The 24,940-nt window shown below is 28.3% G+C and overlaps 1 protein-coding gene across 4 annotated transcripts in view; it reads left to right on the top strand.

Moving 5' to 3' along the window:
* LOC111628278 (somatostatin receptor type 2-like) overlaps positions 1 to 24,940 on the top strand; it is a 152,452-nt gene that overhangs the window by 51,153 nt on the left and 76,359 nt on the right. The window contains exon 2 of one of the 4 annotated variants that reach the window (XM_023372037.1): positions 4,147 to 4,251. The exons of the other annotated variants lie outside the window; for them this stretch is intronic. The gene's annotated coding sequence lies outside the window, so the exon portion shown is untranslated. The remainder of the gene's footprint in view (positions 1 to 4,146; positions 4,252 to 24,940) is intronic. 4 annotated transcript variants of the gene reach the window in all.

Here is a 24,940-nt window from a genome sequence, read left to right as displayed (position 1 = left end):
AGATTTTATTTTTAAAAAATTTATATAATTGATTATTATGAAATGGCATAAAGCTCAATTTTGAGGGTGGAGACGAGTTTTACATGTATAAAAAAACAAAAGTTGTAAATGCCAATAAAAACTAAAATTTTTATTAAATCTGACCCCACTCCAGATACGATACATAATTACCCTCTATCTCCCCACCCCCTCAACCTTTAACCACCAAAATTTAACAGAATCTATGTTCATAATACACAAACTCGCCTGCAAAATTTCAGAAAATTTAGACAAAAGGAATAGTAATTATTAAGCTTTAAATTTGGTTAACAAAATTGTCCTACATACACTAACACCCATACACGGAAAAAATCTCAAATTTCTTTTCATTTCACGACATTCCAAGATCCCCCGAGTCCAAAAATGCAAAAATCTTCGAGAGTTGTTTTAAAATTTCACGTTAAAATACATTAATTTTGGAATTTATAACATTAAAAGTTTAGAAAGGAAAAGTATTTATATAAAGGGTTTGCTCAAAAGTCAGTTAACCTCGTTGCACTTTGTGTGTTCCAGGTACACTTGAGAATATGAATTGTAAACTGAGTTTAGAACAATACATTTTTCGTTTAAAAAATTGCTAAAGGCACGATTTAAAAATATCTAAGGAAATAATTTAGCAAAAGTTTTGATTACGATATTTTAAATAAAATTTGGATCTTTTGCAGACAGTCATTCGCCGTTAGGCGAAGACAATTCAACAATAGGGTAATTGAAGAGATGAGAATTGATCAAATTTTCTCTGGCCAATCAAAACGTGATCCTTATCTTCGACAATCTGTATCTAACCAACTAGCGAAACGAATACATATCTCTTCTGTAAAGGATTTTTTCAAAATAACAAAACCGAAATCTTTCATTAGGAAGTCTTACAGTACGTTAACGTTACAATAAGCTCCGAAGCTATAATTTATTAGAGGACCTTTTTCCTTACTAAATAATAAATTTAAAAATGCGAGGCCCTGAGCTGTATTCTGGTGAAGTCAGGACCTAAGCTGTAGCTCGTTTAATGTACAGTACATGTAAATTCGGCCTACCTATCACCTATCTTCCATAATATAATAGACTCTTGTTATATTATCAATATTTAATGGAACAAAATATGTAAAAATATATAAAATTTTCATGTAAAGCAGAAAATAATTGATAAATTGGTTTTAAAATTAATTTTTCCAAATCTTGTNAATTACCTTAGAGTCTTTGGGAAGAAAATTATGTTAAATAAATTAATGTTTGATGAAAAATATATAGATTTTGAAAAATACCTACTATAGAACCTGTGTAAACCGGAATCGAACGATACCGAATTTTTTTTCCGGTTTGGCACGTTTTCGTTTTATTTAGGTTTCGCTTCGGACAGGTTTTACTGTATTTATTTTTATTGTAAAGTTTATGAAAAAAGAAAAACAGTTTTTTACTCTATATTTATTTAAAAACGTTGAATATTTTAGTAAAAATTTCAAAAATTATCCATTTTCTTGCACCTGAGTAAAAGAATTTCTTTATGTTTATGTTAAATATTTTAATTTAATAATGATATTTTATTAAAATATAATTTTTTACTCTTCATTATTTATTCAAGAAATCACCACAAAAATTTTTCTAAAAATTTATAATATTTTTCCTGGTTTATATTTAAAATAATTTATTGATAATAATTTTCTAACACGTTCAAGAATTAAATATTAAACTATAAAAACAGCGTTATATAAATTACGCATATACGGAGGGTAGGCTCTGGACGATAGACAACCAGCAGATATGATCGTCTGATCGCGAGACAAACATGAAAAGCTGTAATATTGTCTTTGTTCATCATCCACAGATTGATGGAAGCTTCGTTACAGAATCTTGTCGCTTCCAGTACCATTGGCAAGCAACTAGGACAGACAAATTTGCATGCATGGCAGCCACTACGCGACCTGCCGTTAATACCTTAACACTGTTGGCTTTGATTGTTGCTGTATTTTACTGTGACAGATAAGCATGTACCGCCACGAACTGGCAGCGTATCTTTAGCGACGAATCCTATTTCTTTTTTGGAACGGATAAAAACTACGTTATTGTGTGGAAGAACACAGGAAAGAGATTCACTCCCACGTTTAGTGTTGAGCTGCACACTACTTCCATTACTGGCGTGCTAGTCTACAGCTATCTCGTAGGACAGTCGGTCACTCAGTAATGATAGGAGGGATATCGGCGGAACAGCCGTAATCCTGTCCGTTATGCGTTGTCTTTCGTGGCAAGCTTGCAATAAGCAAAATAATGCTTAGCTATACACAACTAGAATTTCCCAGGAATGTCTGTTCAACGAACTTCCTTGAATTGTCCGGTCTACACGATTTGTCGTCCGTCGAGCATTTGTAAAATCAGATGGAATGCTAGCTTAGACCATCTATGAATATGAAATATCTGAAGCGCAGTTGTAATATCTAAGCATATCCGTCATAGGAGAGAATACTGTACGTGCTTTCCTTTGTATTTGACCTTATTGCCACAGGTATTTAGGCAATAGGAGGTTGTGCACGGAGTACTAAAGTTTGGTCTTTTAATTTAGATTGATAAAAATTTCATTTTTTAATATGAATTTATTTAAAACAATTACTACAATGCGTTATTTTTAATACATAATTCCATTTAATTTTATTGGCATTTTAGATAAATTAACAGATGAATCATAACGCTTTCTTCTTAGGCATGAGCCTGTAGGTATAATTTATATAGTAAGATCTATGTAAAACGGAATTGCACGGTACTGAATATTTTTCCTCTTAAGCAATCTTCCGTTTTATTCAGGTTCCGCTTTGGACAGGTTTTACTGTATACATTTTAAAATGTAAGACAGGGAATCGATAAAAATCTAGAAATATCTTCAATTTGTAATCAAATCGAATTCTGTATTTTTTTCGTATTGTTACACATCACACGTCTTTCAATGGTTCGAAATAGTGACGATACAATTGTGGGGCCAGAAGCGATAACATACTCACCATTTTGTTTGCTTGCACTTTAGAATGATCAGAAAAGAAATTCAATGAAAGTTCTTCTTTGACATGGCTTTAATAGGTTTTCAACTTCAGTACTGATTCCTTTCGCCATACATCAACTTCCCTTTCTTTCTTGCTTTTACTTGCTCCAGGCCTGGATTTTACAGTAAACTCGTAATTTTTGATACGTTTTGTAAAATCTAGGATGTTAGAAAATATAAAAATATATTCTTTAATATAACTTTTCATCAAAGGAATAATTTTCTTGCATTGTGAAACGTTAATATTTTTGATAATGAATAATGAGTAACGTAAACTATGATTAGTTATGGTAATTATAGTAAAACCTGTTCAAATAATCTGTTTAATACAGTAAAACCTGCCTGATAGGAAAATAATTCTTTCGGAACGGAGTGATTTTCTATGTTGAAAAAAACCCTGTTTAAAATCGGAAAAATATTCAGTACCCTGCGATTCCGGTTTACACAGGTTTTAGTATATTACTTTACTACCTTATTAAATTTTAATATTGTTAATTTAAGAAAGTATTACAATAAAAATATTCGACATTTAGAAAGTTATTAAATATTTTTACTTTTTACAAGCGAATATTTCTGTAAATCAAAGTAAAATCAATATCTTCTTAAGAAGATAATTTTTCAGTATTCAGTTCAGAAATGCTGGACATTTAGAGTGGTTCAAAAGTGAGTTAAACGAGAAGTACTGCTCTTTAAAAAATCATTTTAAGGACGGTTAAAACAGGTTTGAAACAGTTGACACGTCGTTACTCGTTCTTAAAATAATATTAAAATATATCTGTTAACTGACTTTTGGACCACCCTGTATTTTGAAGTTAGTGATTTGATACATTTAAATGCTTCAAAATAAATATCAAAATGACTGAAGTGTTTTTTTAGATAAATATAAACGTAAATATAGGCCCCACAATAAGAATTTAAAAGTAGATTTAATGTAGGGACCTTAAGAAAAATTTCATGTTTATAATTAATAAGTGTCTTGCGATTTAATGTCATATACAGTAAAACCTGTGTAACCTGAATCGCAAGGTACCGAATACTTTTCGGCAAGTTTCCGTTTTAAACAAGTTCTTTTTTTAACATAGAAAATCGCTGCGTTCCGAAGAAATTTTTCCGCTTAGGCAGGTTTTATTGTATTAAACCTGTCCGAAACGGACCCTTTACAAAGCAGAAGATTTAGGCACTTACAGGTACCGTGGCGTTTTATTTTAGAAAGGTTTTTATCTTACTATTTAAATTAAATTCTTAAAGGTCAAATTATATAAAAGAAATTGATTTAAGACTTTTTAAATAATAAACACCCTTTTCATTTATTCTTTTGATTATAGATAAATTTCTGACTCGATTCTTGATATTATTCGTTAAATTACACATTTCTAGACCATTGCATTTTGTTTTGTCCAGAACAAATAATATTTCCATATGAAACAGAATGAGGAGATAAATTAACATTCGATTTCCACATTCATTCACGTTTATTTCCTTTCATACCAATAACACTGGAGCAGGAAATAATACTGCATTCATTTATAATGCATTTATTGAAACAGATGATGTATTTCTTATCACGCATGATTTTATTATATTATATACGGCATTAAAAATTATACTTATGTCTGGATATTTCCTACATTTAAAACTATGTAATAATTATTCTAATGCATTTTTACTTTTCCGGTTGTTATATATAACAGAAGGAAAGTAGGACCATCAGTTTACAAATGATCCCCCCAGATTTTCACGTTTCTAGATTCAGGGAATCTTGAAATGCGAAGAAATTTGGAGGTATTCTGTATGTATGGATATTAATGTATGTGGCGGTTTACCCAATTTAAAGCTTAATAATTCCTGATCCTTTTGTCGAAAATTTTTGAAATTTTGCAAGGAGGTTTGTGTATTGGAGACATTGATTCTGTTAAATTTTGGTGGTTAGCGGTCTCTGGTTGGGGAGATTAAGGAGGGTCGTGTATCATATTTCGCATGGGGTCGGACTTAAAAATTTTGTTATTAGCATTTACAATTTTTTAAAAACAATAAAGCTCACCTCTGATCTCAAAGTTAAGAATTTTGCCATTTTATAATAATTAATAATATATAAAGTCTTTTACAATAAAATCTTATAACAGATGGCGTCGCAGACAATTTGAAGATTTTTGTCGGGAAAGTTACGCAGCCCGTTGCTGGTGGCTTTTTCTTTTAAAATGATAAAATATAGCTTTTCATTTTAAGTAGAAACATTTTATAACTTTACAATCTTTACATGAGTTTCTATGATTTCTAAATAATTATTTAATGAAATTTACTAAAAATCATCAAAATTTAATAAAAACCTAGTAAAACATGACAAGAATATATTTTATTAATAAATACAATTATCAATTTTCTGATTGCAGACATATACATTCCCACTTCCGTTCATCTGTCCTTCGTTAATCTCGAGAATGTAGTTAGATGAAAATCGAGACCAGATATGCAAAGCTTAGGGGTCGGAAATTAACTATATACGAACTTCCTGTCTGGATCGGAATTCACGTACGCATTCGATTTTTTCCCGGTTTAATTTACGGTCCGGTCTAAATAAAATAATTTTACTTAAGATTGGAATTTTCGAAATAAAATCTTTATTAAATTCAAGTAATAATTTTACAGAGAACAAAAATATAATAATAATAAAACCCCATTTTTATGCTAGTGCTGAATTATATATTAGTAAGTCGAAATCTTATTTTTTATGCAAACGGGATGTTTCACTATTATAAAACGAAAATAAGAAGATAAACGGAAATATATCCATAACATCTAATGCATTATTTATTTGAAAAATTTAATAAAATTGAGAATATTTGTCGACAAAAATGTTGAAACCTCCTATACTAGCAACGATATTGGATATGTGAAGTAGATATTTATATAGACTTTATGCAGATGAAAATAAGAAAAATATAATTTAAAGTAATCTAATCCAGTCGTTTTATGTTTTTATAGGATATAATGTTAAATAGGAATTAAATAAATGTATGAATAATTTTTTAGTTTTAAATATTATTTATAAAACGAGGAATAATGCGTAAAAAACAAGAATGTTTTCTGAAAAATAAAATGAAAAATACAGAAATTTTACTAAGCTTAAATGATTTTAAGATTAGTTTATTCTATTAAATATTCTGCTAAATTTAGTACATTAGTAAAGTTACTGTAAAACCTGTCCAAAACGGAAACCTGTTTAAACGGGAAAAATTCTTCAGAACGCAGCGGCTTTTCACGTTAAAAAAAAAAAACAACCCGTTTAAAACGAAAACTTGCCAAACCGGATAAAATGTTCGGTAAAGTGCGATTCCGGTTTACGCAGGTTTTACTGTAGAAAATGTTTGCACGATAGAAATAATTAGTCACCTTCAATGAACGAGCTTCAATAAATACATTAATTAAATTTAAACTGTTTAACAGTACTTTAATTTTATTAAATAATGTAAAATAAAAATACAGATTTAATTGAGTGGCTGAAAAATTAAAATTCCGATAATTAATAAGCATATAACGATTTAAACTTATATTCAGTAATTAACTCTAGAAGTATTTCGTTTAATGAAACAAGTCGAATTTAATATAAATAATAAAATGTGTTTTTAATTAAGTAAAGTTGAAATTAAATCTAATTGTACAGTTAGGAAAGTTTTCGATTAGAGTCAACAAACAACAGTGTGTGCTCTGTACAAATAAGGTGTCATTTATTTCAAAGAGGCATTGAATTTCTGACTATCTTTGACCTTTGTCTGTTCATTCAGTCTTCAGTAAACTCACTTTTCTTCTCTCGATAAGATTAGTTCAATAAACTTTTTCATAATTCGCAGCGAAATTATAACAATTCGGGTACGTTTCCACTGCTGTGAACATTAAAAAAATTTAATTTGTCTCCAATAACTAGGTCATACGGTGTACTATGTTATAAACTTCACGATAATATAGCTTTAAATATATTTTGAAATTCTTTGTAAACGTGTGAAAATAAGTTTTATATTAAATTTAAAGTAAAAATTGGACGAAAGTCTAATTTCCAGAGATAAATTAATTGGAAGAGTTGATAAATGTAAGAACTTTTTGTAATGAAATAATTTCTTTTGCAATATTCTAAACAAGTTAGTGCACTTTCAAGTAATACAAATTCGTCGCTCTGATTGGTTAGACGAGAAAAAACAAGATAGGCGTTACCATCGAAGATGCGAATTAAGTTGCGATTGGATGAGAGATTCGACCAATTCCAAAATGATTCGTTTTCCGATAATTACGCCCATCGTTACTTGTTTCTGCTTCTAACCAATCAACGGAAACAAATATACGTTGCCTATAAAGAACACTAACTTTGCAGTAAAAATTTCGTTAAGGAAAGTTGTTAAACTTTTTTATAGCCTAAGCATAATGCAGGATTCTATTATACCCAGTAGACCTATATTGTGTTAAAAACTTAACGAGGAAGGACTCGAAACACAGCTATAAAATTTAAAACATTCTGAAATATCACTTGTTAATAACGTATTTTTATCCAATTAGCTATGAAAAATCTAAAATTTGAAAGCAAAGTGTGTAATGAATGCTGTAGTAGATTTTTCATCTACAAATGAAAAATAAATAAATAGATAATTTTAAGTTTTTATATTAAAACTCTTTTTGAAAACAGATGTTAGATTTCTACAGATTATTCTAACTTGATTGTATTTGTGGTTATATATGACCACATATTTTTCCATAAATAATTAATTATTCTAGCAACGGATTAATTCTAAAATATAATTTTTAACCGTAACCGCATCTAAAATAGTACAGTAGAAGCGGAGTTCTTCAGGGTAATCCTTAACCTTCTCCCTCTGTTTCGTGGGAGATTTCTATTCTATTCTAATAAAAGACAAGAGGGGCTATCTGCAATTTAGTGCAAACTTTACCCCTGTATGAATAGGAAGGAAGAGTAAAAGAAAGTAAGAGTTAGAGAGCAGAGGAAATAAAGGAAGATAGGAAAGTGTGAAATAAGCAACCATAAGGCCCCCACAGGACCCCATGGGCGCCCGCATCGCCTTTATTAAAACAATATTTACAGAGGAATACAAATAGTTAACAGTAACATTTTTACATACAGATGCAATTAACAGAAGGATGCATATCTTTTGCATCAAAGTATATACAAACATATTAATGGATAAATAAATAATAATTGAACACAATGGATAAATACAGTTTTGGTTACATTATTAAACAGTAAATTTTTGCTTACATAATAGGAATTCGAATGGTTGGTTGAATAATTTTATACATATTTACAGTTATAACAGTTTAGAATGGGATGCAATACTTATTACATTAATGAAATATTAAATATACAACAGGTATAATTTTAAAGTAATACATTTAGTAATCAGTTGACAAAGAATTTTTGATGTAATCATACAGATCGAAATCCATAAAGTTTTAACAAGAAATTTTTACAAGATAACTTATAACTTAATAATCACACTATGTTATTCGTAGCACAATTGAATTTATATACATATAACAGTCTTTATTTTTAACATTTTTCTTTAATCTTCATCGCTTGTGAAGGAATTGTAGTTATTGTCGTCATCACTGTCATTAGTTTCTGTTGTATCTGTGTTGAGTATATTTAAATTCAGGTTACCAAACTGAGGTTCTAATGCACTATTGTCCTGTATAAACTTCTCAAATGCTTTAAAAAGTTTGTTATTCATTATAAGTTCGTTCTCTTTTGGCGGCTCGTGGGAGATTTCGAAAAATCCCTTCTTAGTGTATATTCTCGTGACGTACAGTACCCTAACTGTGTACCAAATTTCAACTTTCAACTCTTAACCATTTGGGCACTGCGCTTATTATTATCATCATCATCATCATCATCAACAACCCATCTCGATTATATATGTAGATTTATTATTTTATCATTTTGATTTAATAATTTCATACGATAATTTTTAATAGCAGAATATTATTTTTATACTACGTAAATTCTGGTTTAGACCAAAATGTGTATGAAATATTAAAAAAGTACTTAAAAAGGAAGCACGACATTTTAAATGCCCGTGGTAAAGGAATGCAATTCTCTTATCTTTGTCTATAGAAATTTATATATTGAGATAGGATTTGCTACTAAATCCTGAAAATAAAAAATAATCACAGGAAAAATAATTCAAAACTTATTACTAACATTGATGACAGGCGCAGATATAGTTAACGAGACAATCGATTGTGCACGATATCGTTATAAATATACCGTTTTCGGATAAATTAGAATCACAAATAGCGCGAAAACACAAGATTTATCCATAAACAGAACCAAAATACATAAAAATTCGTACAATTCTAGAAAATAAAACAGCGTTTGATATTGAAATGCATCAACACTAATAAAATTATTCAGATTAGATCATACCATCAAACAACAACATATTACGTAGAAAATCACGCATACTGCAGACTACAAACCATAACAAGTACACGAATCCGTGTATAAAAACAAGCGGATTATCTCGAATTGAATATGCGATTGCAATATCAATTGTTCTTTCTACGTATATCGAAATCTGCAAAAATCAATCTGCAGACTCTAGACACGTGGCTATAGATTGAACTACATTCAGCTATATAAAGCGAATAATTTCAACTTGAGCAATATTTTAAAAAATTACATCACACAATCCACAGTTTATAATTTAATTGTTGTAGTACAATTGATAATATATATTCTTGGGAATTCTCAGAAATATAATTATGTTAAATATGTCATTTCTCATGAGATATTTTAATTTTCCAAAAATAGTTATAACTGTAGATTGTTCATTGTTATTAAAGTGACATTTTGGTGTTATTATTTTATAGGGAAGTCGTGTTAAAATGATTGGGCTACAATTTGAAAAAAAAAGTGTAGACCTATAAATTCCTGCTGTCGTCCGTCCGTTTGTCTTTCCTTAATCTCCAGAACGGATTTAGATAGATGAAAGCCGAGACCAGATATGGAAAGCTTAAAGGCCCCAATTAACTATATACCCTCGTACAAAACTTCCGATGCAAACCGAAAGTCACATTATTTCAATTTAAAACTTTTTCCCTAAAAGCAGTTAATAAGCCTTATTATTAACGACTCTATTACTAAGTATAATGTACAGTAGAGGGGCAAACCACCATTAATTCGAGGTAGAGAGCATATATTTTCAATCGAATAAATTTAAAAAATATGACTAATAATTACAACCCGGCATTGTTACGATGTCACAATAAATAATTGCTCGTTACCAGAATATTTTTTGATTGTGAAAACAGAAAATAGGCGCATTTTCAGTTTGTTTCTATATGAGAATATTGTTTGAGTTGCTATTTTTTAAACTTTTGACTGGATATAATTATAATTTAATCTTTTTCTAATATTTATACTTTTTTCTTTTTCCTTAAAAGAATTTTAAAGAAAAAGAAGAAAGTCTTTTGTTTTCAATAGTCTTTAACCGAAATCAACCATCAAATTTATTTCTATACTGTTAATAAGACTTGTCAACATGTATACAGAATATAACTAAATTTGATGTTACACCAAGAAAAAAGTCTCAAAAATGAAAAAGTTCTAATGTAATTTATTGGCCATGTTAAAGAATTTGGAAAAGTAAAATAAAAACTTTTATTTCATTGATGTATTTCTGGCGAGGAAAATATTACCATCGAGTTTAGTTATGTTTTACACGTAATATGATTGGTGGAATCATTTGATGTTACTATATTGTGTTAGATATACACTGCCTTTAGTAAGTCGCGTGTAGAATATAATAATATAAAAATGACGAAAAGATTATTTTTGTTTTGAGTATAACAATTTCCATAAACTGTATACCATATTTCTGAATGAAAACCATAATATTACAGTTGAAAAAAATTGTCGACGAATTTTGGTAGTAGTACTGTACTGTACACGAAAAAGCACGTATATAAACCTATATAAAACCTTAAATAAGTAAACTTCGCACATAAAAAAGTTTTCACTATCGGTAAAGGGATAAAAAAGAGTTCATAAAAATGTAGCAGATATATGTGAAGAAAACTTAATATTTATATAATAATCAGGCATAGAAAATTAAGAAGCTTAAGAATCCGAGGGGTTGCAAAAGGCAGAAGACTGCTGATAGGCCGGATTCAGAGGAAGGGTCAGCTTTATATAAAAGCAGTTACCATAGGTGTTCGTAGTGGGAAGAAAATAGAGCACTCGTCCCTCTCTGGATCGAGTAAAACTTCCACAAATTATAATTGTAAAAGTGATTGAGATGTGTAACTTTACAACCTCGATCACGGGACGAACCCTTTGATGTAATACTGTATTCTACACGTATAATCTACGTGTGAAAAAATCTCCCGAAATTAAATAAATATAAATTTATTGATGTAATTACGGTATTTGTCTTCACGCTTTGCTCCAGCTGAAAAATTTTCTGCGGTCGCCCATGACAGTTTCATATGTCTATGGCATGTTCTAATGTTAAATAGTTGTACCAATCATCTTTCGTTTCGTATTCGCAACAGTCACGCCTAAACTAATATTTTTTCGCCTTTAACCAATCAGCGGAAAGCTTGTTTTAAAATCTTTTTATTTCAAATTGTAATTGCTAGATCAATAAATTTCGTTAGAAAATTTTTAGTTCATTTTGTGAGGGTTTTTTTCTATTAAAGGATTAACATTTAATTGTACTCCATATAATTCTCTAAAACTCATAAAATTTATCGTTAAAATAGAAATAACTGATGACGACTGAATTTAAAAATTATTGAATATGTATGCCGTACAAATTTCTTTTATAATGGCAATTTTTATTTTGTTACTAATACTAAAAGATTATTTTTAAAATGCTTGGAGATTGGATAATATTCGTTTTACTTGTTATAAGACAGAGCGCGATTGGTTGGTTAGAACAGAAGCTAGTGAAATTTAATAAATTCATTCGACGAAATTTTAAACTCGGATATCAATAAATCTTATAAGAAACTTTCCGTCATAGAAATTGTTTCATAAATTCTTTCGCTAATGTAAAATTTTAACTAGAAATATTTGTTACAATTGGCAGATAAATTTTAAAATTGTCAGTAAAATTATTCTTAATATAGAATACAGATATAAATTTTTATAAATTATTAAGAAAGTTATTCTAGAACTGTTACTGTAGAATATTCATTCTTATTGCTTCGAAAGCATTGAATATAAATATTTTAGTATTTATTTGAATCAAGATGAACTGTACAGTACAGTAGACAACCTGTTTGTAATAATTAAAATAAGTTAATTAAATATGTGTATCTAATAAACTTTATTCAAATTTCTCAAGTTTGTCATTCCATTTTTAATCAATAATAATAATAATAAATCTTGCATTATAACAACTTACACGATTAAATTTGTATTATTTATATTTATAAATTATGAATCATTAAAATATCTTTTTAATGTTTATATTAATTTCAAATCAAAATAAAAAATAATAAAAAAATTTATAAAGTTATTAAGTAATTGTATTAAAGGTATTTTAAAAGATTTAAAAAAATTTTTTTAAATTATTTATTTAAGTAGACTAATAGTTTTTATTTTGAATAAAATATTTTTACTTAAAAGTTTTATCAAAATATTTTACAGTAAAACTTCTCTAATTTGGATTGCTAGTTTGCATATTGTATTTTTTAAAAATAACGGATCTCTAACTTAAAAAAATTGTCAACGGATTGATAAGTGAATTTACAAGTACTAACTTGCCTATATTTTTCTAACTAATTACATATAGTTCTGGAATTCGTATATAGTTAATTGGGACCTCTGACCTCTAAGTTTACCATATTTGATCTGGATTTTCATTCATGTAAATCCATTCTCAAGATTAACGAATGACAGATGGACACAGTGGAAATGTAAAGGTCTACAATTTGATAATTGCATCCCAGTAATCATTTTTTTTTCAAATTAATTATTTAGTTTTTTATATTTTGTCTTATGTGTTTCGTAAATAGAATAGTGTCTTAAATTTATAAAATTTTATTTAACATTTTGAAAAAGCCATATAATAATAACAAAACTGCGTCAAACAGCTGGTTAGATCGGGGATGCCTCTTTGGGGCGACAGAAGGATTCGTGATCGCCATACAAGATTAGGTCATAAATACTAAAAACTACAGAAAACACATACTCAAAGATACAATACTCACAAATGATACATGCAGAAAATGTCACATCATGCCAGAGACTATACAACACATCACTTCTGGCTGCGAGCTCTTAGCACAGACAGATTACTTACATAGACACAATTAAGTAGCAAACATAATACACCAAGAGCTTGCAAAGAAACACAAATTATTAGACATCCATGAATCATAGTACAAATACATTCCACAGACAGTATTGGAAAACAACACGCACAAACTGTACTACGATAGAGCGATAATCGCAGATAAAACAATTTACCACAACAGACCAGACATCACACTCATCGACAAACAATAAAATCACATACATTATAGACATAGCCATTCCAAACACTCACAATGTACAAAACACATGCACTGAAAAATTAGCAAGTACACAGAACTCGCCCAGGAAATAAGGCATCTGTGGAGGATGGAAAGGGTGCTTATTGTACTTGTCGTTCTCTCCTGTACAGGTGTGCTACCACACACACTACACAAAAGCCTGGGAACATTACAATTGAATAGAAATACATACGTCACACTACAGAAGGCCACTATATTGAATACATGCCATATTGTTAGGAAATTCCTGAATACAGACACTGACACACTTATTTAATTTTTGTTTTTGGTTGCTATGCCTCGACTCTGGTCCGGCATAGCACACAGCCACCGGTGTGAACCGAGTATAACCCCCCATAATAATAATAATAATAATAATAAAATATAATAAGCGTTAGCCAACACGAGGCCCGCGAGCCGCATGCGGTTCGCCTGGAGTCATGTTGCGGCCCACGGAGCTAGGTCAAATGAACGTAAATGTTAACTTTATTGTACGTATCACCAAAAGAACATTGCGTCACGAGTTATTCGTATCATGTATTTTTAAATTATATCTAAGAGAAATTTGAAATATCTCTCATTTTTGGAAAAATTCATAGATTTTTAGCTATTTCAAATATCCCGCTATTTGACACTCGAGGTTACTTAGTTTTTTGTCCGACGTTAGGTGTTGATAAAATTTAATACGAGACTTCAACTTCAGCTATATATGTTCTGTGGTCTTCGGCGTTTTCGGGAAGCTCGCAATGCTATCAGGCTCATACTCGTAACTACTTTCAGTTCAGTTTGACAAAGTTCCGTGTTATTCTGTAGTTTCGTTTTATTATCGCCAATTCATCTGGAGAGATTTTGCAATCGACGTTAAAATACATATTTAACATATTTATAATACAGTTCAAATTACTTTAAGCGAGTAGCCTGTCTACCAAATCGATTCTATAAGTAAGTAAACCCTGAAACGTTGGAGAAATTCCATCGAGTTGGTTTGGAAGAGTTCTATGAAACGTATTTGGACAAGGATAAATACCCTGCGTTTTCCACACATGCTCTGTCGATGGTTTCGCTATTTGGAAACACTTACGCGTGTGAATAGCTTTTTAGTCGCATGAAGTACAGTACATCAAATCACAAGTGAGAACACGAATTACTGATGTTCATTTGGAAAACTGTTTGCGTGTAGCGACAACATCAGTGGAGATCAATTTTGATGCACTAAGTTCTGTAAAACAAAGTCAGATGTCTCACTTTTAAATATTTTTGAATTGTCTAATAAATATGTTTGATTCTCGGTTATGTTTTATTTTCTTCAAAAAAATAAATATACCTATTTTTTGTGTTTTTTTACATTAAACCAGGCAAGTGTTTGACCACCATCTCCCCTACTGGGAAGCGACGATGTGGTTGAAGCTGTAGCACGCTTGCTTGTTTACTTTAATTAAAAAAAAAAAATTAGGTGCGTGGCCCGGCAGGAAATATTATTTCTGAAATTTGGCCCGCCTTCTGAAAAGGTTGGCCACCCCTGTATTAGAAGAAATTAAAGTTTTTCTATAAATCTGTATTTTGTGTTTTGCTTCTTTGTGTGAATACGAATCGTAAAGTGAGGTTAGAACAATGTCATTTTCTATTAAAGATTTTGTAGTTAAACTCGTGATACATTTGGTATATTAATTTTTTGTTATTATTTTGAAATTTTATCTAAACATGTTTCACACGAACAGAAATTTTTATGAATTTTTTTATGTAACAAGTGAAGGGAATTAGATTATTGTTATCAACGAGAAAGAAATTTAAAGTAAATATTTGATGTTGTATAATAAGTATTGATCTATTATATGTGAATATATTTCTTTTGTAGGTTTTCTTGTGACTTGTTGCTTGTACATAATTTATTTAAAAAATTGTAAACTTTATTTTGTAACGTATTCAACATGTTCTAGAGGACTACAGTACTTTATATTTTATATTTTTATATTTTTCAAAAATTTTATAATTCCAAAATTAATATATAACTTATATATAAAAAATTCTTAAATTTTCGTCTATAAAGATTTCAAGCTATTAAAATTAACTATATATTAATACTTTTTATCGTTATTTGTGATATAGACTATCTCTAATACAATTTTTAAATAAAAAAAACGTCTTCATAAGAATGTATTTATCTCCGGTTACTCAGTATTACGTCCGTGAATTTAATAAGTAACTTAGTTTCAGCATACATCTCAATTTATCAGTTTATTAATGTGAAAGCATAGATTAAATAAATAATATGCTATTTAATTATTAACACGAATACGGGCATATGAACTAGAGACAAATTATATTTATGTCTTAAGCTAGAGAAATTCTGACTGAATAAAATGAAATATTGACTAAATAAACGAGCTTATAACAGAAGGAACGAAGTAAACAGAAAAACATGAAATAACTAATGCTTTTAACAGTAAAACATTTCTAGAAGTCATGCTCAATTTTCATCGACAAATGATCCTTTTCATATCTACTTATCACATCCATTTTCATTTGTGATGTAATCGTCTTACACACATTTTCATTGCACTTCTATCTCTTGTTATATCAGATTAACGCTTACTTTCTATGGTTAATAAATAATTTAAAGCAAAATGAGATAAATTGTACAGTATAAGAAGCTTAATATCACGTAGTATTACTAATGAAATATATGGTAATTTGTGTATGCATGCGTATATAGACAGATATTCATTTATTCATTTTTCCTGTTACTGAAATGATCTAAGTGCAAAGCTGAAGAAATCGAATAATGTACAGCGTAAGTTTTTAGGCTTATTTAATTATACTACGACTTAAATTAAATTATATTTTTAATAATAATATAAAATGTCGTTTCTTGAATAATTCGAACAATAATCAAATCACGTATTTAGCGGATAAAAGATAATTTAATTTAAATCACTGTTTCGAAATATAGACAGCCCAAAAATTAGTTAACTGTGTTTTGTTTTGTATGTTACATGCACAACGTTGTGAATATGAATTGTTGACTGAATTTGCTAATACGTTGTAATTTATTAAACAAAAGAAAAAACGATCTCGTGTTAAATAAAGTTTATAATAATAAAGTATTTAAATAAAACAGAAATTTAACTGGTTAACTGACTTTTGGACCAACCTGTATTATGTTGGGGCTCACATTTTTATACTAAAAATTTCTTTTATTGTATTTAAATATAATATTTAAAACACAATAAACGATTTTGTCATATTCTAAAAAGTGTCTGTAGTAGACTTAATTTAGTATAACTCGCTTACATAAAGACATTTTTTAGTGCGAGCTCTTTTAACAGTCGTAACTCTTTAATTAAAAAGTAACATGTTTTCGTTTTTACTAATTGGCTAAACAACGGTAAGCACGAGGCGATGGGCGTGTTTCACATAGATTAGATCGTGTTTCCATAGGTTATTGGTTTGTTGGAAAACGACAGTGTATTACGCTCTTAATTTCTAACCAATCGGCGATAAAAACATATTTTTTAAAATCATACCTTAACTATTTTTAGAATATTACAGTAAAAAAAATGCCATTAGGGAAAGCTGTTACCTTTCATTAAATCTACATACTCAAGGTAGGTTTGTAAATGCAATTATTAAATTGACTTGGGATTCTGTAAATCTTAACGTATTTATAATTTCAAAGTTTTTGAATTTAGTATAAAGTTCGATTACATTCTTTAATTTTCATTTGATATTAATGATATAATTAAAATAATTAGTGTGAATACATTTAAATCAAATTTGAGATGCTTTAATTTTTATTTTCATTTTTTATATTTTATATTACCCTAAAACCTTAGTTATAGACATAAGCTATAACTATAGTATAAAAGGAAAATGCAGTATAATACAGTATAACGGTACTGTAATAATAATTTTAAAGCATACGTAAAAATTGGAAAAAATGACCAACAAAATAATGTACAATTAACTCTAGAGCATAGAACAGTGAGGTTTATTAGCTTATTATTATTATTATTATTATTAGTTTAAAGAACATGTTATTCCTGATGTTCTTCCTTTTCTATTAGTTTTTATTCCAAACTCGTACCTAATACTTTGGCTATAGGTACTGTACAGTACGTCTGTAAACAAGAGTTTAGGGTATTAAAATTATACTAATAAAATCTTCATAGTAGAACATTAATACTTGGTTCAATCAAACAAGAACTATTAAAAATTCGAATTTTTTATCAATTAAATTAATATACGTTAATTTAAAGAAAAGGAAAGGAATTTGTATAAGTTAATATGATTCTTTAATTCCATTAAATTTTAATTCTTTACTCTCAATAACAATATATGATGTTTAAAACATTTAAAAGTATCATTATCGAAGCAATCATCTCTAAAATTTATCTCGTTTGTAACAGCTGTGACGATAGAAGAGAATTAACTTTTTTTAAGAAAATTATTTATCAACTTTCAAGTCTTTAAATTTATTTTGATTTTGTACGAATATGTTATAAATTAAACAGAAATCTGTATTAACTCTTCACTATTAATTACATTTGTTGAATTTATAAATACCAGACCGTCCAGAGGGATGGGAAAACTGGGAATTCACCCCGTACAGTCCTGATAAATAACATGAATTATTTCAGAGTTATATCCAATTATTATCATACTTTTTTTATTATATGAGCTAGTAGTGATGAGCAACATTCAGTCAACAGGTTTGCTCGATATTTTTTGATAAAATAATAACAATGTTTATAAGATTATATAAAATTCTTTTTCTTTATTTTCTGCTTTTATAAGAAATTAGTATCAAATTTGTTTCTTAAATTATTTAATTTAACACAATCGCAGAATTTGTAACATTAAAAATTGCATCATATTCATACATTAATAGACATTAATTTTTAATAATTATAAATTTAGAAAGTAATCTAATTCGCGTAAAATTAGTACAACCAGTTAAACCTGTGTAAACCGGAATCTCACGGTACCGAATATTTTTTCCGGTTTGTCAGGTTTCCATTATAAAGTGGTTTTTTTAACATAGAAAATCCGTTTAGGCAGATTTCCGTTTTAGACAGGTTTTATGTGTATATATTAATATTACAGTACATTATTTCATATTATGTTTTAATAAACTTCAAACATTTAATTGGTATTTCACGGCTGTTATAATTTCTTAATTGGTTTGAATGTTTGTTTTTAATTTAATAAACTAATGATATATGAATGTATTTTCGAAAATAATGATTATAAATTTTCTCAGATGTTATATAAAAGATTATTTGCAGTTAAATTTTCTGCTCTATTGACTCTTTTGAAACTTAAAATGCTATAATTTATATTTGATTATTCAATGAGATTAAAAATATTCTACCAATTTACTTATTTCTTTTTCTTTGAAATTCAATTTTAAGATGTTTATATTACTTTCTATTCAATTCTAAAGTATATCTCTCACTAATAACTGATGATAAAAAGAATTTAATATTTTATTATTTTTTTTCATATATATTTTTAATTATATTATTTTTCCGTATATTATATATGGAGAGCAATAATATAATTAAAAAAAAATATATAACTTATTTATTTTCTTGCAAGATTTTGAAGTATTCTACAGAATCGGTGCTAAAAACAATAAATAAAATGAAATATTATTTAATTATACATGAATTGAATTCTTAAAAGTGTGTTTGTTTACGTCTTTATTTATTTATATATAAAATAAACTTCTTTTTAATAACACTTTTTACGATTTAAAAACTATCATAAATTCATTTGTATGACCAATTTTATTATTATTTTAAATTCTTATATTAAAATTTTAATTTTAAAACACGTATAAACTAATTTTTCTGGCTTAAACATCGATAAACAGATTGAAAATAATTTTGGAAAATGTTTCGCTCATAGGCGGTTTATTGAGAAATTTTAAAATATCTAAAAGGATTGATGACGTATACTGGAATTGTTGTCATCTTAATAACGATTGGTCGAGGAAATAGATATAGCTTATGTAGAGACAGACATATTTTATACTTAACTAATCAATTGTCGTTCGGTCAAACATAACTTTCTTTGAATGTATATTCGAAGAAAGTTATATCTCGTCAAACCAATAATTGGATTAGAATATGTGTAAATAAACAAATTCAGAGAAATTTTATGTTCAAAGGATCTCTTTTAACATACGCGGTACAGTACATTGTTAAATTTGAAAAGTAAAAACCTAAAAGATTTTGAAGACCTCTACTTGAAACGATAATTGATTAAAGAAATACACAAATATTTCTTTAACCGATATTGGTTAAAGATATAGCCACTTAGAATTACGTGCTTTACGTATTCATTGAGTTATCGTCCCATGAGACGTAACTTCCTTAAAATTTAAGCCTTATTTTATGTATTTGAACTGAAGGTCAAATATTTTGATAGGAAGATTTCGTATTTTCTGTGTATTTCGTACAGTTAGTAAAAGATATTATATTATTGCCAAAAACTGAATATGATATATGAAAATATATTGTGGATTTTATTGTAAGTGCTATTGTGGTGACTATTATGGTATACAAAAATATAAAATCTCAAGATACGTTTAAGTAACATAATCTAAAAATACATTACATTTATTTATATTTATTTTTTCGACTTTATCAGCAAATATATAAGTAAGTCATTTATTATACTTATTAATTTCATATTAATGTATATAATATATATATGTATTTGTTGATGATAATATAGAAAAATAAAACATGGGATCAGAGAAGCCATAAACAAAATTTCTAGACAAAAATCAAAGAAAAAATTCATTTACTCTGTTAAAAATTTTGATAAAATTTAGTTTTTTTCCTGTAATTTTCTTAACTACAGTAGATCCCCCTATAAAAGCGTTTCCTATAGTTATGATTCCTATAAAAATTGTGGCATTATCCGTAAACAACGGTAAAAATAACTCCTATAATACGTAAAACGTCATCGGGCAGCCGAACTACTTACCCGCCGTCCGTAGCGCCACGCTACGGAGAGATTTCTATCGTCTGGACAGTATTATATAAATTATATATAAATTAGGTACTGTACATATAATTATATATTAACTTAATTTATTGTAACTTTATTATAATTAAATATATATTTTTCGCCGTCTAGCGTCACGCTACGGCGAGTTAGGCGACCTATCGTCTGTTTAGTACTGTAATTTTATACATTTCTTGTGAAAGAAACATTTCTTATTTACCGGCCATAAAAATTATTTATATTAATGATGTCTCCAAAGGTCAACGAAGTTTTCGCAGAAAAATAATATCAGAAATCGCGGCCGCAATTTGATGCGCTGTTCCGCGACGAAACCAAGCTTTAGCAACGAGCGTAGTCAAAGGGTACACACTCGGTAAGTAATCCTACAATTTTTTGTTTATAACGTAGTTTATACGGATTATTTTAAAAAAAAATATACGTATTTTGGAAATGTTGAGTCGAATTAGTCTAGAATCGATTAATTTTATGAAAGAAAACCTTTCAAACAGCCATATCCGTAAACTATGATTCCTACAAAATTGATTCATAAAGAACGGAACGTATCTACCGTCTTATAGGGGGATCTACTGTATTTAAGCCTTTTAATTCTAAATTAATTTGTTAATGTATTAATTATGTCATTAACTATCATATTCATATTCATAACTTTTAAAGAATATCGTTTAATTTCGTTATATTTATCATTTAAAAATCTCTTTCAAAAATGTTTATGCATACTTTTTCATTATTTAAAAAATTATTTTTACTTGCATTTTATTATTGTTGAACAGATGTAAGGAAATATTTCGTTGGAGGGGGAAAACACAACTTCTTTAAAAGGTCAATATCCTGTATTTGCAGCAATTCGATTTGAATTTAGCAGAAATTTTCTCCTATCTTTCGCTAACAATAAGGATTTGTTTTCATTTCCTATGATGGCGCCAACGGTGATAGATTATCTTGTCAAATTACAACGAAAATTAGCTCATCTGCTTAAAGCAGACAACCATTAGTAAACTCGAACCATTGATAACTTAGCAAGAGATAAAACTAAACTTTAACTACAGAATAATACACACACATATACATAGTCTATAATTCAATGCTACTTGATGTATTAAAACTATTCGTTAGGCACTTACGCGTGTTTTAAAATATACCTACAAACAAATTGCGACTTAGTGTCATAATTATAAAATTGGCACTAAATCGAGTGTGGCGCTAAACTGAAGTATCTCAGACAATAGAAATTAATAAAGGAGATCCACACGCAAGTTTGAGCTAAAAGTCACGTAACTTAACATATTCTGTACATTTAGTGATTCACAGATGCCGGAGAGTTTTCTATTTAATATTTATGTGGAAGATCTGTATTCATTAGTGTTAATTAGGTGGGCGCTATATCGAGGTTTAACTGTATATCTTGTTTAATAATGTCATATACAAGCGCAGATCTAATTGTATCATTTTGTAGAGCTTATAATGAGATAAAATACGTGTAGAAATTATAATATATTTTAATTAACTTGCGACATTCTGATATTATTATTTTTTATATTTAATAACTACTAGACACTGCTTAAAATCGAAAATTTTCGAAATGAAAATGAAACTACTGTAATTTATTTCGATTTGTCTTTGACAGGTACAAGCATTTTCCAAAAAATAGAAGTTATTAATGTAGCTGTATTAAATATGATCTATATCATACAAGATGCTTTATGTTTCTTGTAATAAATATAAAATATGAAAAAAGATTAATAACAAAATAGGTTTATATCTAATACACGAAGGATCTGTATCGTTTCAGATGTGATACAAGCAATTAATGATTAAAACTAGAAAGAATAAAATAAAAATTATGTTCAATAAATTAAGTTTAAACAAGTTGTATATAGGCTACAATAAAACCCGTCTAAACGGGAAAAAGTCTTCATAATGGAGCGGGTTTCTACCTCAAAAAACCTGTTGAAAACGAAAACCTGCCAAACCGTGAAAATTATTCGGTATCGTGTAATTCCGGTTTACGCAAGTTTTACTGTAGAAAATCTATAAATTAAATGTTATGTACTGTACAGTACGAATAATGTTTTATTTATTAAAGTATGATGTATAATTTAATATACAACATTAATTAATATATATTTAATTTATAGAGTGTCTATATTTTTAATGTCTATTTTACGATATTAAACGATGTTGAAGTTATAAATTATTATTATTATTCTGTATAAGATATTAAAATAATGTTATATCAACGTCTCCATATAATTAATGACATTTTCATTTAATACGATTTAAAACATTTTATATTATAATCAAGTTTCTATATAACATCCTCCGAATAGCGCCAATGAATATACTATTTGTAAACGGATCCTCCCGAAATCAAACTTTTGTGTAGTCGTCGTTAAAGTAGAGCCACCGAAACCGAAACACCGGTATTTTGAGCCAAGTAAGTGTTGCCAGCTGCCAGTAACAACCGAAACTTAATCCATGATCTCACATGATGCATTGCAACCGAGGACATTCACACATGCATTTTGTATGAGAAGTGTTTGGTATTGCTTATTGGAAGAATTTTGCCAGGAACCTGAAGATTGCTAAGACGTAGTAAACTTTGTAATATCTTATACAGCTTTCAGACGTATTAAGGATTGTGAACATGATCTTGTTTTCAATTTTATTCTGACAGTTTTTACTAGAATAAGGTTAAACGTACAGTACCTCTAATACAAGTCCCTAAACCGGCATACCTATACGCAATTTGGGTTCCCATACACTCTAACAATTGTTAGTTGTGATTGTAATTGTTTGTTACAGATAATGGAAGGGAATAAAGGCTAAAATGTCAGGAAGTGGGAACCAGGAGACACGGCTAAAGCTATCGAATTAGTTCGAAAGAAACGAATTGATTGGCTTCAAGCTTCCAAAACACTTAAAATCCCTCACGCTACTTTAGACATTGTATAAAAATATGTGAATAAACCATATTTATAACACTGTAGCTTGTTGTTCTTTAATTCTGCCTTCTAAAAGGGCATTTCGTTATAGGAACCCAAATTTTGAAACTAAAAATTGTATACCTGTTCGAAAAAATTATATTTTTAAAGTATATGCGTATATTAGGATCATGCTAGTTTGGAAAAATTATTTATTATTCATACACCGATTGATATGACCATTTGTACGGTGATATAAATACAAAACGGTATATCGAGGGATTCTTATTGTCCGAGGTACTGTACTTCGGTGTTTAATGCCAATTTTAGAAGTAAATAAATAGTGGCACTAAATCGAAGTTTGACAGTATACATATATTAAAAAGGAATAATTTTAAAAACAATATTATAAATTAAATTACAAAGGCACCAAATCAAATATTTATTTAAGAAAAAAGGAAAAAGAAAATTGAAAATAGCAACAGGCGATAATACTTTTGTAATTATTATTATTTTAATAAAAATATAAAAATTGAAAATTACATTTATATTTCAATTATAAATTTGTTTATAAAATGTTAAAATTTATAAAAGTTATTAAAATATTAATGAAAATTTTTTATTATTTTGAGGAAGAGAACAAATTTTGACACACTAATCCTATTTTCTAAGGAAATTGCAGTAGGATATTGAAATAAGTTAAACTGTCAAGTATTATAAATTTTTCTCTCTATTCTTTGTGTAAAGTATCAAAATAAAATCTCTTGAGGTAGAATTACATTGGGAAACCATGTAAGGAGAATGTGGAAAAATAATCTTTGCAAAAGGTGCATTGTAGAAAGCTTACATATGCAAACTTGAGTACATTTCAAGATTTTTCATGCTGTAAGATAATGTTCTTAGCCTGTAAGATTATTATAGAAGAAAGTAAAAACAGTTTAGAAATATTTCTGAAAATACCGCAATATATTCAAAAATTTTCTCGTGTTTAATAACCGCATTCTTAGAAACAATTTCAAAATGTTCGCACTTTTATCGCTTTACAATTTTCATTTTTATAAATATTTTCACTTTTAAAATAGTTTCCTTAGATTTTTACGCTCGATCTTACTTTAAACTGATCGAATTTTAAATCTAAAAATCACTCTTTTGATGTCATTGCAGAAAAAATTCGCGTCAATACAAATATTTCAAAAAATTATATTAATTACATTTCTTTTAAAGGTTTAAGTCGTAAATGTAATTAAGCATCTATTTAAAGTAATCTTTTAATTAAAAATTAAATGTTTATAAAGTTTGAGAAGTAAATTGATCGAGAGAATATGTTTCGAGTTCTTGACGTTCAGTTAAGTGTGTCGAACTATTTTCATGT

This window comes from Centruroides sculpturatus, unplaced genomic scaffold, assembly GCF_000671375.1.
Source record: "Centruroides sculpturatus isolate CEXI.00-Female unplaced genomic scaffold, Cexi_2.0 scaffold65, whole genome shotgun sequence".
Taxonomy (NCBI): domain Eukaryota; kingdom Metazoa; phylum Arthropoda; class Arachnida; order Scorpiones; family Buthidae; genus Centruroides; species Centruroides sculpturatus.
Note: the sequence above shows the minus strand (reverse complement) of the source record. Positions and strands in the feature narration are given on the sequence as shown.